We start from the raw sequence: 18752 nt of genomic DNA, 5'->3' as shown, positions 1-18752 counted from the left end.
GGAAGTCTGTCTTATGACCAAGCTTATCAGGCTTTGGTACCAGGGTGATGCTGACCTCATAGAATGATTTAGGAATTATTCCCTCCCCTTCAATTTTCATAAGAGTTTAAGCAGGATTGGTGTTAATTCTTGGAAAGTTTAGAAGAATTCCCCAATGAAGCCATCTGGTCCTGGGCTTTTCTTTGTGGGAGGTTTTTGATGACTCATTCAATCTCTTGTTATTATTCTGTTGAGAATTTTTATTTCATCTTGAGTCCATTTATACAATTTGTGTTTCTAGGATTTTGTCCATTTCATTTAGGTTACCTAAGTTGTTGTTGTACAGTTCTCCATAGTATGCACTTAGAATCCTTTTTATTTCTGTAAGGTCAGTAGTAATGTCCCCACTTTCTGATTTTGCTATTTGTATCTTCTCTCTTTTTTCTTAATCGGTCTAGTAAAAGGTTTATCAATTGTATTGATATTTTCAAAGAACTAACTTTTGATTTTCCTGTATGATTTTTAACTGATATTTTATGTCCTCTATGCCAATTCCATCTTCTCTATCATTACTGAGTTTGTTTTCCTCCTTTTTTTGAATCATATATTTTTTCCTCTTACATGGTTGGAATGTTTTGATTTGATGCTGGATATTGTGAATTTTATGGAGTTCAGGCCTAGCGTTTATTTTATTCCTTTAAAGGACGCCAGAGATTTTTCTGGCCCACAGGTAATTGACTTGCAAATGTCTTTGTTCTTTTCCATTATCAATTCTTCTGTGTAATTATTAATTATACTTCCTTTTTTCTTGCTAGAATTTAATTATTTTGAAAGCAACGACTTTGTCTGTTTTGATCATAGGCATTTTTTTTTTTTTTTTTTAACATGGGCAGGCACCGGGAATTGAACCCGGGTTCTCGGGCACGGCAGGCAAGCGTTCCTGCCTGCTGAGCCACCGTGGCCCGCCCCTTGATCACAGGCATTTGATGACTGCCCACCAGAGTCTGCAGTAGTGGACAGTAAATGGTGAAGGACAGGTGAATGCTGCATGAATGGCATAACACATTTGTAGTTGCTTTTAGTTTTTGGTACTGGAAGTGGGGTTGACCCTACTCATTGTGGAGAAACATGTTTCTCTTTAGCTTTTCCCCCACTATTTGAGCCTGAGAATGGTCTGTCCCGCCCTCTGCGATGGCCTTTCCTTCTCTGCTTCTCTCTTTCCTGGGTAAAGTTTTAAGTTCTGTGTTCTACTGGCTTAGAATTCTGCTCTATTTCAGATGTTCTGAACTCGCCAAATAAGCTGCAGGAACTTGTAAGTAATTTAGTCTAGATTAATTATTGTAATTAGGAATTTCTGGAAGCCGACAAAAGGGTGGGGATGGCCTCCCGGACTGCCGGGGTTCACAGGGGCCCCTGAAGTCCTGCTGGGTCACGTGTCTCAGCTGGTCCTGACCGAAGGAAATGGATGCTGAAAAAATTCACCCACTTGAAATTCCAAGAGATGTTAAATTCCATGAACTCTTGGCTGTGTCATGGTGTTTAGTAATTTGGAAAAGGAATTTATCTATCAAAATATTTCTATTAAGTGGTCTTTAAAGGAAAAGGACACATTTAGGCGGCTATTGAGGAAGGAGAGTTCAGGATTGGAAATGGTTTTAGAGAAAAGAGGTCACCGGTAGTTGGTCTTTGCACAGTGCTCAGTACTTGAGCTTTCCAAAGCAGATGTCCATGACGTAGGGTTTAGGGGATTGGCACAGTGATGCTGCTTCCTCCTCTCAGGAGGCAGAAAGAAGGAACGTGCTGTCTTAGCTGCTGGAGGGCACAGCTGCCGGGTCTTCTCTGTAAGTGTCAGATCCCCTGAGAAAGGTCGGACACACGCCACACCTCTCACCTGGTCAGAACCAGGATGGAGCGACCTCTACTGACTGACCACAAAATAACAATGTATTTCTTTGTTTAAACTAAGAGAGTTATTCTCCAGCTTAGGAACAGATTTATGTTCTTAAAATTCTGTTTCACTTAACCCCACAGGGGATAGGTCAAGCTTACTTAAAATTTAGGCCTAAGAGTCACCCCCAAGAGAACCTCTTTTGTTGCTCAGATGTGGCCTCTCTCTCCAGCCAACATGACAAGGAAACTCACTGCTCTCCCCCTCTCTATGTGGGACATGACTCCCAGGGGTGTGGACCTTCCTGGCAACGTGGAACAGAAATCCCAGAATGAGCTGGGACTCAGCATCAAGGGATTGAGAAAACCTTCTCAACCAAAAGGGGGAAGAGTGAAAGGAGACAAAGCGTCAATGGCTGAGAGATTCCAAACAGAGTTGAGAGGTTATCCTGGAGGTTATTCTTATGCATTAAGTAGATATCACCTTGTTATCCAAGATGTAATGGAGAGGCTGGAGGGAACTGCCTGAAAATGTAGAGCTGTGTTCCAGTAGCCATGTTTCTTGAAGATGATTGTATAATGATACAGCTTTCACAATGTGACTGTGTGATTGTGAAAACCTTGTGTCTGATGTTCCTTTTATTTGCCTTGTCAACAGACGAGTAGAACATATGGAATAAAAATAAATAATGGGGGGAACAAATGTTAAAATAAATTTAGTTTGAAATGCTAGTGATCAATGAAAGGGAGGGGTAAGGGGTATGGTATGTATAATGTTTTTTTTCTGTTTTCATTTTATTTCTTTTTCTGAACTGATGTAAATGTTCTAAGAAATGATCATGATAATGAATATGCAACTATGTGATGATATTGTGAATTACTGATTATATATGTAGAATGGAATGATCATATGTTAAGAATGTTTTTGTTTGTTGTTGTTTTTTTAAATTAAAAAAAATTCTGTCTCATAATTAAGACAACCTTAAAAGGAATGCGTTTATATAGATATCACCTTTTTAGTTAAGGTGTAATGGAGAGGCTGGAGGAAAGTGCCTGAAACTGTAGAGCTGTGTTCCGGTACCCATGTTTCTTGAAGATGATTGTATAATGATAGAGCTTTTGCAAACTGTGGTTGTGAAAACCTTGTGTCTGATGCTTTTATCTACCTTGTCAACAGACAAGTAGAACATATGGAATAAAAATAAATAGGGGGAACAAGTGTTAAAAAAAAAAAAGGAATGCGTGTAAATAGGGAAATGAAAAGTAGAGAATTAAGTTCCTAGGCTGGCTCCTGAGTATCTTATCCCACCAGGTGATAGAATTAAAAAGGTCGGTCAAATCATGTCACTGAAACCCCCTCCAGTGGCGTCTCATGGCACTTGGAAGAAAATAGAAATTTGTCTTGACTTTCCCTTTCTCATCTTAAATGCCTTTCCGCATTGCTGCAGCCACACCATCATTCTGTCTGTTCCTTGGAGATGCCAAGCCCGTGTTTTTGAGTGTCCGGCTCCTTCTCAGGTTCAAGTCCTGCTCAGCCACCTCGGGACATCCTGTCCATGGGCTCGCCGCCCACCCCACCCGTGGCCTTCTGCCCCTGGTGACCGCTGCATCCTGAGTGCCGGGTCGCAGCCGACAGAAGGTCAGCTAGGGCCACGGTCGGTGCGCGCAGCCGCCGTCCACATCCGCGAGCCAGGGGTATGCCCTGGGCCGGCCAGCCCATTGAAGGCCCTTGGAATAAAAGCATTTTGTTGAACCCTTTGAAAGTACTGATGTTTTACTACCTTGACCACAAAAATGGCAGTTTCTTATGGTTCATTCTAATCTGGCATCTTTCTGGCTTCTTAAATCTTTCTTGCTAAAACTTTTGTACAGAACAAAGCTCACCCCTCTTCCCACCTGTTGTAATATTCTATACCTCTGACCCCAACTCCACCATTTCCTTCCCTTCCCCCAGCTAAGCTTTCCGGTTTTACTGTGATTAATCTCAGCCAGGTATTAGGGGAAAGCAGGCAGAGACAATTTGTATTAATATATGAAAGAGTGGATAGCCCTTCAATCCTACTGCAAGTATTGGCATTAAAAAATATTCTTGGTAACCCATTTGCGTCTTTAACTGACAGAATTTAATGCATTTTAACAAATGAAAAAGTTCAGGGTGAATGACTCTATTTATCAAGGTTTTGTTTCCCTACTGAACATGACATAAAATCAAAATCAAAGTGGCCTAAATAAAGAACACTTTTTAATTATGTATAACAAAAAAGTCCAGACTTCCGTTTGTAGCCAAAAAGGAGTAACAGGAACCAGATTTACCCTGCCTCCTGAAACAACTCAAAAAATTGGACAAAATAGTTAAAAAGTGGTTTTCAAGACGTTGAACTTCAGGTAATGGAGAACAGTGACCCCTGAGAGATGGGGAAATGTGTCGGGCCCTGCGCTCGTCCCGACTGCTGACTGCAAGGTCTCAGCCACAGCCCGGGAAGGCAGGCGGGCGCACTGACCCGTGGCTGGGAGTGCAGGGGGCAGAGGCTGGCGTAGCAGAGCAGGGTGCCGGGTGGAGCGTGGGGCACTGAGAGAGGAGTTCGAGCTCTGCAGGGGCCCCCCTGTGTCTGTATCTGAGCACCGATAAGTGAAGGCGAGGAAAGCACCTGGGGCCAGAGAAGAAACCACCCAAAGGATCAGCGCACACAGGGCTGGGAATGGTCCCTGTGCCATCCGCCAGGAGAGAAAGCTCATCACTTACAGGCGGCAGGTGGGGCACTCACAAGTCTCTGCTCTCACACGGAGCAAAATTGGACTTAGACCTAAACACTGCTCCTTTTTTGCCTAAAAGCTTACAAGCAAGACCTAAAAGGTTTAAATGGTTTCCAAGTAACTTAATGCATCCCAGAGCAAAGCTGGAGAACATTTATAGGAATGCAAAAATATCCAGCCCTCAAAACTGTAAATTTCACAATGTTTGGCAACCAACCGAAAGTCACGAGGCAGTAAAGACACAGAATAATGGGGCCCACCCATCAACTGAAACCACCCAGAAAGAGACATATGTGATAGAATTAGTAGAAAAAGTACATAAAAGTAGTTGTGGTAATTATACTTCATATGTTCAAGAAGCTAGGGGAAAGATTGAACATGTTAAGCACAGACACGGAAGATACAGCAAAATATTCCAAATAGAACTTCTACAGAAAAACATACTTGCTAGGATTAATGGTAGGTGAAGTATAGCAAAAGAAAGATTAATTAGAAATAGACAATAACCAAAATAAAGACTGAATAAAAATGAGCTCAACATTTGCTCTAATAGTTGTTCAGTTGGAGTCTCCAAAGGGAGGGGGTGGTGGGCAGAAAAAATATCTGAAGAAATAACAGCTGAACAGGTTCCAATTTTAATGAAACTACAAACCCATAGATACAAGTATCTCAGTGAACTCCAAATACAAAACGCACAAAGAAAACTACATCAAGGAAGGTTATAACAAAATAGCTTAAAACAAGTGATCAAGAGACAATCTTAAGAACAGCCAGAGGGAAGATTTTTTTCTTAAAAACTAAAATCTCTGTTTGCCCAGAGAAACAAAGATGCGAACGACAGCAGGTTTCACACCAGAAACCAGGTAAATGGGAGGACAGCCGAGCAGCATTCAAGTACTGAATATCCAAATAAGACCCCAAACTGTCCATTCATAATGCTATAGCCAGAAAAAATACCTTCCAAAAACAAAGATGAAATAAAAACACATTTGGACATACAAAAGCTGAAAGGATTCATCCACAGCAGATGTGCACTACAAGGAAGTTTAAAGGAAGTTCTGCAAGCAGAAGGAAATGACATCAGCTGGAAATCTGGATTCTGAACAAAGGAACAGAGAGCACTGCGTATGGTAACTATGTGGATATATTATTTTTTCCTACTATTTAAATCTCTTTATAGCATGATTGATATTTAAATCTCTTTATTAGATAATTGAAGCAAAACTAATAACAATGTAGTTCGTTTATTATATTGAGCTTTATATCATATGTTAAAGTAAAATGTGTGATGACAATAGCACATTGACCTACAAGGGAGGAATGGAAGTATACTGCTATAAATAGGGTCCTTATGCCATACATGAAATGATATCATATCATTGAGAGTACACTGTGACAACTTAAAGATGTATACTGTAAACTCTAATGCACCTATTAAAATAACATTAGAGAGTTGTAGCCAATAAGCAAACAAAGGAGATAAAATGGGATCTTAAAAATAACAAAAGAAGGCAGAAAGAGTGAAAGGGGAACAAAGAACAGATGGAATAAACAGAAAACAAATGGAAAAATGGTAGATTTAGACCTAGCCATATCAATAATCACATTAAATGTAAATGGTATAGACATTATAATTAAAAGGTAGAGATTGTCAGTTTGGACAATCTTGCATGCTACAATAGGAAATATACTTTAAATACAAAGATACAAAGTTGGTTAAAAGTAAAAGGATGGAAAAAATACACCATGCTAACACCACTCATAAAAAGTCTGAACTGACTATAGTAATATCAGAAGACTTTATAAAAAATAAGTAATTATTTTCTTCACATGATTAAAAGGATGAAGAGACATGAATCAGACTAGGAGAAAATATTTGAAAATCATGAACCTGTTAAGGGACATGTATCACAGAACTCTTTTTTTTTCTCTGAATAGCCAAGATTTGACTAATTTGCAGTGATTTATTTTTAAATTGTGGTAATATACATAAAACATAAAATTTGCCATTTTAAACATTTTAAATACAAATCAGGGGTATAAATTATGTTTTTGATATTGTGCTACCCTCGGTATCATCCATTACCAAATCATTTTCATCACCCAAAACAGAATCTGTTTACTGATTAAGCATTAACTATGCAGTTCCCTCTTTGCCCCCAGTCCCCGTAACCTCTAATCAACTTTCTGTTTATGAATTTCCTTATTCTAGATATTCCATATAAGTGGAATCATACAATTTTTGACCTTTCATATCTGGCTTATTTCACTCAATATGTGATCTTCAAAGTTCACCCACATTGTAGCATATATCAGAACTTCATTCCTTCTTACACCTGAATAATATTCTATTGTAAGTATATGTCAATGACAATTTTCTTCATCCGTTCATCTGTCGATGGACGTTTGGGTTGTTTCCACCTTAAGGTTACTGTAAATAATGCTGCTATAAACATGGGCATACTAGTATCTGTTTGATTCTTTGAGTTATATCTTTAGGAGTGCAACTGTCAGGTCATGTAATTCCATACTTACTTTATTTTATTTTTATTTATTTATATATTTTTTAAATACCAAAAAACACAAAGCAAATGCAAACATTCCTATTCTGATCATTTCGTTCTACATACATAATCAGTAATTCACAATATCATCACATAGTTGCATATTCATCATCATAATCATTTCTTGGAACATTTGCATCTATTCAGAAAAAGAAATAAAAAGACAACAGAAAAAGAAATAAAATGAAAACAGAAAAAAAATTTATACATACCATACCCCTTACCCCTCCCTTTCACTGATCACTAGCATTTCAATCTGAATTTATTTTAACATTTGTTCCCCCTATTATTTATTTTTATACTATATGTTCTTCTCATCTGTTGATAAGGTAGATAAAAGGAGCATCAGACACAAGGTTTTCACAATCACACAGTCATATTGTGAAAGCTATATCATTATTCAATCATCCTCAAGAAACATGGCTACTGGAACACAGCTCTATATTTTCAGGCCGTTCCCTCCAGCCTCTCCATTACATCTTGAATAACAAGGTGATATCTACTTAATGCGTAAGAATAACCTCCAGGATAACCTCTGGACTCTGTTTGGAATCTCTCAGCCATTGACACTTTATTTTGTCTCATTTCACTTTTCCCCCTTTTGGTCGCGAAGGTTTTCTCAATCCCTTGATGCTGAGTCTCAGCTCATTCCAGGATTTCTGTCCCACGTTGCCAGGAAGGTCCACACCCCTGGGAGTCATGTCCCACGTAGACAGGGGGAGGGTGGTGAGTTTGCTTGTTGTGTTGGCTGGAGAGAGAGGCCACATCTGAGCAACAAAAGAGGCTCTCTTGGGGGTGTCACAGGAACTCTTAAAATTCAATTATAAGAAAAAAAAGGATCCAGTTTAAAAATGGGCAAACCATTTGAACGGAGTGCACGAAAGGAGATATATGAAAGGCAGATAAGTTCATGAAAAGAAGGTGAACATCATTAGGGAATTGTAAATTAAAGCCAACATGTGATCCCACCATCCTTACATTAGAACAGTGAAAATTAAAAAGACTGACCATACCAAGTGTTGATGAGGATAGAGAGAACACGAACACTCATACATTACTGGAGGGGAGGTTAAGTGTTTATCATTTAGGAAAAGTTTGCCAGTTTCTTAAAATGTTTGACACAGACCTCTCATATGACCCATTTGGCAATGAGATACTTACCTAAGAGAAGTGAAAGCACATGTCCACATGGAGATTTGAATGTGACTGTAATAGCCCCAAACTGGAAACAACCTAAACGTCCCCAGAAGGAGAAGGGAGAGACCAATCGCGGTGGGCACACAGTGTAATACTGCCCAGCCATGGAAAGAATGCACTGTTGATAAAAGCAACCGCATGGATGAATCTGAAAATAATTACACTGAATTCAGGAAGACCGACAAAAAAGAGCACATACCGAATGATTCTGTGTATATAAAACTCTAGAAAAGGCAAACTAAACAAAGTGACAGAGCAGATTTGTGGTTGGCTGGAACAGGAGGGGATGTGGGGAGAAGCAGAAGGGGCTGCACACAAAGGGGCAGGGGCCGCCTTGTCAGAGCTGGGCACGTTCATTCCCTTATGGAGACATGGTTTCACATATGTATGCATGTGTCAAGCCTTCCCAAATTAAGCCTGTCAAAGGAAGGCAGTTTATTGCGTTACTTACACCTCTTCCGAGAAGAAAGTTCACGTGCTTGTCTTACTCCTGACAAACCTCAGTCTAGAGACTCAAATATATCCTCAGGACCCTATCCATCTCCCTCCCTCTGCTCACCTCCCTCCATCCTGACTCCTCTCTGCTCACCTCCCCCATCCTGACTTCTCTCTGCTCACCTCCCCCATCCTGACTTCTCAATTATATGTTCACTGTCCTCCATCCTGACTCCTCATCTCTCTTCTCACTTTCCCTCGTCCTGCCGCGTCTGCCCTGCAGTTGTCCTGACAGCTGGCAGATGACAGGACAGATGGGCAGTGGATCAGAACTTTCGGGGATCTTGTGCCTGCCCAGAAGCTTCTAGCTCTCTGCAGTAGACATTCAAGTTTTTTTTTAAAATTGAAAAATTAAAAATTTTTTTAAAAATACACAACTTGAAATCCATCCTTTTAGTCATTTTATAGCAGGCAATTCAGTGGCGCCAAGTTCAACCACAGAGTTGTGCTGCCACCACTGCGTTCTCGCTGAGAACTTCCACACCACCCTGTGCCCATGAAACCATCTCCCTCTGCCCCACTGGTCTGCTCTCTGTCCCTCTGGATCAGCCTTTTCTAGATACCTGAAAGAAAGGAACCATGCAGTGTGTGGCATTTCTGAGTCTGGCTTCTTTCACTCAGCCGGATGTCTTTCAGCTCCGTCTGCGCTGTAGCCTGCATAGAACTTCCTTGCTATTTGCAGCGGGCTATAGCCCATCATGTGGATTGGCCACATATTGTTCATTCCGTGGACACCTGGGGTGCCTCCGCCCTGCGGCTGTTGTGAATAGTGACGTTATCTGTGAGCATCCATGCCCAGCTTTTGTTTGAACACCCGTTTTTAATTCTTTGGGGTATATACCTAGGAATGGAATGGCTGGATCATATGATAACTCTAATTTCACCTTGAGGAACTGCCAAACTGTTCTCCGCAGCAGCTGCACCATTTTCCATCCCCACCAGCAGTGTTCAGAGGTTCCAGTTTTCCAGGTCCTCACCAACACTTGTTATTTTCCGTTTTCCTTTTAAGTACTTTCACTCGATGCTGCGGGTGGACTCTGGTGCTGGCTGAAGGAGGCAGAGCAGGAGGGCGGGAGAAACCTCCTGATGCTACCCCCGGCTCACCGATTCTAGTGCACCTGGGGCTGTGCTGACAATGCAAACTCAAGACCCTGCCCAGGGAGTCAGCATCTTCAGGGGATGGGCTGGAATCGGTCATTTTAGAACCACCTCCCCCGAAAAAACGCCCCCAAATCCACTGACACCCTGTCTAGTTTGGAAGACCAGAGCGCACCTGGTGCACCAGTGCCTGCTCGCTTCACGAGGACGCCGGCCTTCTGGTCCCACCCGCGTGTGCCCGACCCGGCCCTTGGGGGTGCCCCACGGGGGGCTCGCGTGGGACTCACGGGCGGGGTCGGCTGGGCCGGCTTCTCTAACCACGGGGCAGGTGATGTCTGCGGAGCCTGAAGTACCTGAACTCGTGCCCCCGCCGCCGCCGCTGGGCCTCGGGGCTCCGGAGCCGCCTCCCCGCAGCCAGGCCGCGGCCCTGCGTCCCCTCCCCCGCCTCCCTGCAGCCCCCTCGTGGGAGGCCCCTCTCCTCTCCGGGCGACCCGCAGCTGTTCCCCCACGCGCACAGCGGCCCCTGGTCCACCGCCCCGGCCGTCCGTTTTGTTCACTGCGGTGGCGCGTCTCAGGCCTGCGCTCCCGAGGCTGGGGGCGACCCGGGCGCAGCGCCGCAGCCCCCACCGGGCTCCTGGGTGCCGGCTTCCCACGTACGGCTTGCGCCCCCGCCCCGAGCCCGCGGCGCCCCCCCCCCCCTCCGCTCCCCCGCGGCGCTCCCGGGAGCCCCCCCCCCCCCACGCCGGGCGGGCCGCTGCCACGCGGGGGCACCAAAGCTCCACGCTCGGCTCTGCGCGCGGCTCGGCGCGCCCTCCCGCCCGGCCTGGGGGCTCCGGCGACCCGCCGCCGGGGGCGCCTCAGCAGGCTCCCGCGGGGCACCTGCTGGTCGCTGCGGGTGGGTCCTGAGGCCTCCGAGCGCGCCAGTCCCGGAGGAAAGTCCCCGCGTCCCCCCCCCCCCCCCCCCCCCCGGTGCTTTTCTGGGCGTCTCCAGGAGGAGGCTGAGGCTCGGCTCCTGCGGCCACAGCCGAGCCGGGCACACGCGCGCGCACCGCCGCCGAGCGCCCCGAAGCCCGGCAGACGCCGGCCGTGCGCGCAGCCCGCCGAACAGCGCAGTCGCCAGCTGCAGGCAGGACTGTCCCGCAGACGCTCAGGCCGCGGCTGGCCGAGTCCGGACATCACGAAGCTACAAAGTAAGACGCAGGCCGCAAAGTGAGGCTTTGAGCGGCTCGCAGCGTCCCCAGCGCCGGCCACAGCGCGCAGTTCCATGTGGGAGAACCCGGGCCGAGCCCCTGCAGCCCTCCAGGCTAGCTGCCACCCGAGGGCATCAGGTCTTGAAGCCCCGAAGAGGGCACGACCTCAGCAAAGGGCTCCTTGAGCCCAGGTCCTTCCTGCAGCGCCCGGAGGCGGTGCTTCGCCAACCCAGCGGTAGTGCGTCCTGGGCGGTCAGGCGCACCCGGGGCCGCGGGGCCTGAGCCTCTGAGCTGAGCAGCCGCCCGCCCCCACCCGGGCCTCTCCCCCTATCGCACCCACCCAGCACCCTCGGGGGCCCACCTACCTCAGGGAAAGTGGAACCCGGGTTTTAATAATCACACAGCTCAGCTATGCCAGGCTTTGAGAGGCCGTGACGCAAGTATGCAGGCCGTGACGCAAGTGCACTCCCGTGGGTCCGGGTCAGGGCGGGCTCCCCGAGAAGCGGTGAGCTGAGGCGCAGGGTGGGGGGTGGGGGGAGCGAGGCTGCCGGGAGCCGGGCATCTGTGCAAAGGCCCTGCAGCACCCGCGGGGCAGGCCTGGGTGGAGACCAGCAAGTGCGGCTGGGGCAGCTGAAGAAGCCGAGGCGCCCGGTGAGGGGGTATGTGTGGCAGGCGGGAAGGCTGGGGTGAGGGCAGGCTGTGAAATACCGAGAGCAAGTGGGGACCAAAGGCTCCCCCCTTTGCAGTAGGAGTAGTGGGTTTCCAGGCGACAGATGCACCCTGGCTAAGTATGCAGTAAAGATGCCATCGGGTCCCTGAGAGGGACGGAGGAAGTCGGGGCCCGGACCAGATGTGCAGTAGGGCAGCAGGGGATGGCCAGGCACGCCTGAGTCTGGGGAGGCCAGAGGAACCCTGGAAACCCCAGCTCTGCGGGCCTCGTCAGAGGATGGACACCTCACAGGCAACTCCCACGTCCCTGTCGGCTCCCCTTGTCCCATTTGTGTGTCCTTCCGGACGGCTCTGTTCCACGTGAACACGGCGTGTCAGAGGGAAAGCTACTCCCTCCTTGAATTCTGTTGCACTTCCCTGGAGGCAGGGCACTCCACCTTGCAGCCAGCCGGCGCGTCACCCTCGCGCCACGTGGCAGGTGGCCCGGCACCGAAGGCCACTTCCCCGAGGGTGGGAGCGGTTCAAGGTGAGCGAGCGAGGTGCCGGCCGTCTGGGGGCGCGGGGGTGGGGTGGGGAATGATCCCCAGGATTGTGGTGCGCGCTGCGGTGTCGTCCTGCCCCTTCCTGACCACCGCGGGCTCCGGGAGGCCTCTTTGGACTTGAGTCGGGGCTCACAGGAGACTGAGCTGGGTTAACCACGCTGCGTCTCCCCTGCGGGCCGAGGGCAGGACCTGCGGCTGGGGACGGAATCAGGCGCAAGCTTACCCTGCTCCCGCTTCTTCCTTTTGTTTGTTGAGTGGGGGATGGGGCCATAAGGAGGCGAAGAGGTCCTCCCCCACCCCAGCCGAGAGGGTTTCCAGAAAGGGTCCAGCGTGTCCAGTGTCCAGAGTGTCTGCACTGTTCTACTCATCTCTTGGCACCATGAAATCTAAACCCCAAAACCTCTCCCATTGCCCTGTGCCGAAGGTGACCCCTGGGACCACACATCCCTCATTGGCCCTGGACGTGGCTCCCGGGAGGGGTCACTCGGCCACCCCACGGTCCCACCCCGTCGCATGGCGTGACCCCAGCACCGACGTGGGGCGACGTCATGGTGGCCGCCTGCTGTCTGCTGTCCACCCCTTGCCTCCTCTTCCTGCACCGGGGTCCCTGAATGTCCCCACCTCACCGAGCAGTAGGGTGTGGCCAGTGGAATGTGGGCAGAGATGTGTGGACTTCCCAGGCCGGACCTACGCATTTCCCCGCACAGCTAGACGTTTCCCTCTCCTTCCACTGGCTTCGTGGAGACCAGCAAAGCCCCCCAAAATCACATCCAGGTCCCACTCCCGGGTCCTGTGGTGTGACCCCGTTTGTAAATAAGACGGTTGAAGAGGCTAATACTTAGGGGAGGCCAAACTGAGTAAGGGTGGGCCTCCACCCAGTATAGCTTAAGTCCTTGGAAGCAAAGGGGATTGGACATGAAAAGAGAAGCCGCTGGAGAAGCAAAAGGTAGAACGTGGAGGAGAAAGGAGAAGACGGCACCATATGCATGGCCACGTACGTTGTCAGAAAAACCAAGGAGGTCCGGAGATTGCCGGCCTGCCAGGTATCTTCTAGCCGCTGAGACTGTGTTGCTAAGCCAACTCATTGGATGGTATTTGTTTTAGAAGCTGGGAAACAAAAATGCAAGGTAACCTGTATAGCCAAGATTAAAAATGGAGCCACGGGATGGAAGAGGCACAGGGCCACACGTCAGCACATGGAGAAAGTTGGCTGCTGAGTGGGAGCCCCATTTGAGAGCTGCCTCTCAGGCTCAGGCCGCTGTCTCTGTGGGGGCTTGTTTGTCACCGCTGCTGACAGTGCCTGACTAATGCACAGCCATCAGAGTAGCATCAGTGAAGTGATGGAGGCCGTTGCAGCTGCCCATTGGGCCCCGGAGCTGGTGACACTGGAGCAGGGCTGAGTTGGTGGGATGAGAGCCCTGTGTGGTCTCTCCTGCAGACCCCCCTGCCCCGGTGTGCGTCTGTCCCAGCGTGTACCTGCGTCTTTGAGGAGGGAGCTGCTCACTTTCTCCTTGGGGATCGGGTTTTACACTTATATCAGAATCCTGAGATTGCACTTGGATTTCCGCACCGCCGTCATGGAAGCTTCTCTGCGAGCACATATTTTACGGCTGAACGGTGACCTAGCTGGATGTCACATCAGACCCAGCTGCTGGGGTGGGGAGTGGGAGGGGCGGTTTGGCTGAGGACATACGGAGTGTGGAAACCCTTTCCCCACTGATACCAAGTGCATTAGTCAGGCCTCTCGGTCGCCAGCAGTAAGCTGACCGATGCTGCCCTTTTTCTGCCAGGAGGAATATTTTAAAGACATTTATTTTTACGATTTTTATTGTGGTCACATATATGTAACATAAAAAAAATTCCCGTTTTAATCACTTTCAAATGGACAACTGAGGGGCACTGATCATGTCCACAATGTGGTGCCATCATCACCATTACTAGGACGCCTTCATCACCCTGAACAGAGACTCCTCGCTCATTGCCAGTCATCCCATCCTCCTCTTCCCCAGCTCCTGCAACCTCTCATCTACTTTCTGTCTCCTTGGATGTGCGTGTTCTAGGTGTTTCATCGGCGTGAGGCCACTCCGTAGGTGTCCGCCTGTGCCTGGCTTATCCCACTCAACACAAGTCTTCCAGACCCAGAGCCTCTTTCCTTTTAGGGCTGAACGATGTGCCGTCCTGTGGACAGGCCCCGTTTGTATTCCCATCATCTGCTGAACGGTCCAGTCGCTTCTACCTTTTGGGTGTTGTGAATATGGCGCAAGGAACACTCATGTGCTGGGATCTGACTTCCTGTTTCCAGTTCCAGGTCATACGGTACTCTGCATTTAATTCAAAAAGGAAATCTTAGAAAGGCTGTTGGGGCTTTACAGAGTCCCTGGGGTCAGGCGGCTGGGCTTAGGAAGCAGAGCACTTTGGGAGGGTGGTATCAGGAGTCCAGGCTGGGTGCGTGTGCACAGGTCCAGGGGGCCCAGGGGCCCGGCTGCTGAGTCGTGGGCTTGTCCCTGACTGTGCCGTTGGGAAACGCGGGCTCTTGCCCCCTCACCAAAGGGGCAAGCTCTTTCACGCTTTCTGGACTTAATACAGGAAAGGGTGTTTCTTTTCCGTGTGGCTGTTGAATGCAGGTGTCCTAGTCGGTGCCCGGCCTTCCTTCCATTCGGTGATTCAGGGACCCAGGCCCTCCCAGCTTACAGCTCCAGAAAGTCTCACGCCGAAAAGGAAAGAGAGAGTGAAGGAGCCCCATGCAGCTCAAACACCCTGGCCTGGAGGGAACGGGGCAGGGGCAGGTGGAATGCCCCACTTTTGCCACATTCCCAGAGCAGGGCATAGGCATGCCACTAATGTAACTGCAGGGGGTGCCGGGAAGCCTGCCCAGACAGAAGGATGCGGAGGGCACTGGCCAGTCCTCTAGCGTGCCTGGGTCCCGGGCAGTGGGAAAGCACTCCATCTCTGAGCCTGGGTGCCAGCACGAATGGTGGGGGTTGTTCCTCGGGTTTAGAGGAGGGAGGGGTGGGCACTCATGTTTTTTGAGCAGCTGTTATGCACCAGGCACTTTACAAATGTAATCTCATTTAATCTTTCACACAACCCTTTGCAGTAAATACTGTTCTTTCCATTTTACAAATGAGAACACTCAGCTAGCTGGCTTCAGAGGGATTTGTTAAAAATCACAGAGCTAGCAAGAGCTGGGGCTCACACCCAGCTCTTGTGCAACTAAAGCCCTTGCTCGCTTTCCAGTTACCACCCAACTGAAGGATCGCTCAGTTCTAGTTTAGGCTTGAAATGAGCTCTCCTTTGCAGTGCGAGAGTTTGAAATGAAACCCTACGATTTAGATCACGATAACCCACAGGCACTAAAAGTGAGCTTCAGGGTTCAAAGATTGAATTTCCCCATGGAGAAGCAATTTTGGAAAAAAGCTAGTTGGATTAGAATGGCTGGGAAGCAAAGAGGGAGGGAAAAAGAATAATCTGGCTCGAATGTGAGAAGTTATCATCATCAAATATTTCCCAAATTGCAAAAAAAATTAAGGAGCCGAGGGATGCCAAGAAAATAAAGCACAAGTGAACTAGGCGTTGGCTTTTTTGGCAAAGCAAATTTGTCTGTAATCATTCTTGAAAAGATATAAAAGGAATTGCCTCACACAATGTGATCACTTAAGGCTGGCTTTTATCTGTGTCTTCAGAAACATTACATTTTGAAGGGAGCCATCCTAGCGAAGATGTGGAATTCGTCTGTTAATTGCCTTCTATTATAAATCTAGGCAACATTTAATACCAGCGTGCTCAAAGTCATCAGGAAAGCTAAAAGTAGAAACCGTCTTTTTCTGAGTTAAGGTTCTGGTCTCGTCGTTGAAAACGAGTATTTTCAGGCTCACAGAGCACCCATTTTGTCTCGCTTTGGGAGACCGCGCGGACAGGACTGCAGGTCCCAAACTGCCTGGGCTTGTGAGGGACACCTCAGGGGGGTCAGTTGCCTTGCGAAGTTTCACCAAGCGGCATTCACACCCAGAGGATCTAACGCTGATTTCACAGTGAACAATCCCTGTTATTCCTCATCACAACCCTTTTGCAAATTGGCCAAACCTGACTCCTTATTTAGCCGTGCATGAATCTTTTCGGAATATTTGAATTAGTTGCCAATGATTAAAACTCCAAATGTCTTATACAAAATTCTGGATTTTCAGCTTATCCCCAAAAAAACCCATAAAAAAGCTTAAGAGCTTGCAAGCCTGAGTGTGTGCTGTGCCTGGCAGGCCCCTGACCACACGCGCTTAGCTTCTAGCCACGGTCAGCTCCACGGCCGCCACCCATCGTGGCAGCAGCAGTGCCCGCCAGCGCCCTCTGACTCACTTTTCCAGCAGTGTGTGAGGGTGGAGATCCGCCAGCTCCCCTCCGGCACTGGGCTATCAGTATTCTTCATTTTAGCCGTCCTGGGGTGTGTGGATTTGATTTGCATTCTCCTAATGACTAACGCTGTTGAGCAATTGTCCGTGCACTCATTCACCAGATGCATCTCTCCTTTCCAGGCGAGCCTCTCCACCCCGGGGCTGGCGGCTTCCCCGTCCAGCCAGGACCAGCCTCCCCGCGCCCCCGTCCACTCAGCCCTGGCCGGTCCACCGGGGTCCGAGCGGAAGCCAGAGCGCTGGGGCGCCCTCCTGCTGGGCCGGCCTCCTGCACACAGGGGCTTCTCCGGCTGTCCATCAGGCACCGCAGGCCTCTGGCCTGTCCCCGCTGCAGGGAGGGTTTCAGAGGAGGTCCTCGCGGCACACGGGGATGTCATGTAGGGTATGCAGGGTAGATGTGCCCCCCCTCGAAGAACCTGTGAAGGCGACCTTATGTGGAATTTTACAATCTTCGGAGATGTCATCAAATTCAGATCAGGTGTTCCCGGATTCTGGCGCGCCCTAAATCCAATACGACCAGTGACCTTACAAGAAGGGGGGATCTGGATGTAGAGAAAGGGTCACTCACACACACGGACACACATGGAGAAGGTCATGGGCAGAGGCTGAGGTGTGGCCACCACCTGCCCAGCCAGGCCTGGTGGCCCCACAGGGCAGAAAGGGCAGGAGGGGCAGGGGGGCAGGGGGGCAGGGGGGCAGGAGGGCAGGAGGGCAGGGGCAGGAGGGCAGGAGGGCAGGAGGGCAGGGGGGCAGGGGGGCAGGGGGGCAGGGGCAGGGGGGCAGGGGGGCAGGGGGGCAGTAGGGCAGGAGGGCAGGGGCAGGAGGGCAGGAGGGCAGGGGCAGGAGGGCAGGAGGGCAGGAGGGGCAGGGGGGCAGGGGGGCAGGGGGGCAGGGGCAGGAGGGCAGGGGGACAGGGGGGCAGAGGGGCAGGGAGGCAGGAGGGCAGGAGGGCAGGGGCAGGAGGGCAGGGGGGCAGGAGGGGAGGGGGGCAGGGGGGCAGGGGGGCAGGAGGGCAGGAGGGGCAGGGGGGCAGGGGGGCAGGGGGGCAGGGGCAGGAGGGCAGGGGGACAGGGGGGCAGGGGGGCAGGGGGGCAGGGGCAGGAGGGCAGGGGGGCAGGGGGGCAGGGGGGCAAGGGGGCAGGGGCAGGAGGGCAGGGGGGCAGGGGGGCAGGAGGGCAGGAGGGCATGAGGGGCAGGAGGGCAGGGGGGCAGGAGGGACCTCCCTGCGGGCTCAGGCCAGCGCCGCCCTGCCCAGCCTGGGTGTTGGGCTCTGGCCTCCAGTGCTGGACGAGAAGGGAGTTGTGCTGCTCTACGTGCCACGGGTGCCTTGCTTTGTTAAATGGCGCCCCACGAGACCAAGACAAGGGATAGATAGGGAAGAGGTGAGGAACACAAATGAATATTTCAAAGTATTATGCTCTTGAAATATTGGGGCTCTCTTGTCAACTGAAACCTTCGATCAAACTCTAGTCTAGAAAGCAGATAAGAATAGGCATTGCTTCCCCCACCGCCCCCATCATATCCTGCTTTGTCCTCAAGATAATTTACAGTCAAGCAGAGATGCTGTGAAGCTGGAGGCTGCCCATGTGGAATTGCTAATTACACACCACCTTCGTGTTCCTTGTGCAGTTCTGCGTGTGAAGATTTGGTTTCTTCACCAAGATTGTCAATTCTTTGGGTCAGGGGGCCACTTTTTGTGCTAATCCATGCAGAGAAGCATGCATTACGCTTGGTACTTGTCTTTGATTGATGGCTAATTCCAGCAAGTGCTAACGGGGCAGTAAAAAGTGAGGGAAGTGTGGTTTGCCAAACATAGACGGGCCTTTTACTAAAGAAGGCAGACACTGAAACAGGTCGGCTGAAGTTTCACCCAAACAAGCAGTTACTCAGAGGACCTGAGCAGCCTCGTGCTAAATATAGAGCCAGAGTGGGGTCGGAAGCTTCTGGAACATGTGGCATTCTCCTTTCACGTCG

The sequence above is a fragment of the Tamandua tetradactyla genome, chromosome 5 (assembly GCF_023851605.1).
Source record: "Tamandua tetradactyla isolate mTamTet1 chromosome 5, mTamTet1.pri, whole genome shotgun sequence".
NCBI lineage: Eukaryota > Metazoa > Chordata > Mammalia > Pilosa > Myrmecophagidae > Tamandua > Tamandua tetradactyla.
This window is presented reverse-complemented; position numbering follows the sequence as displayed.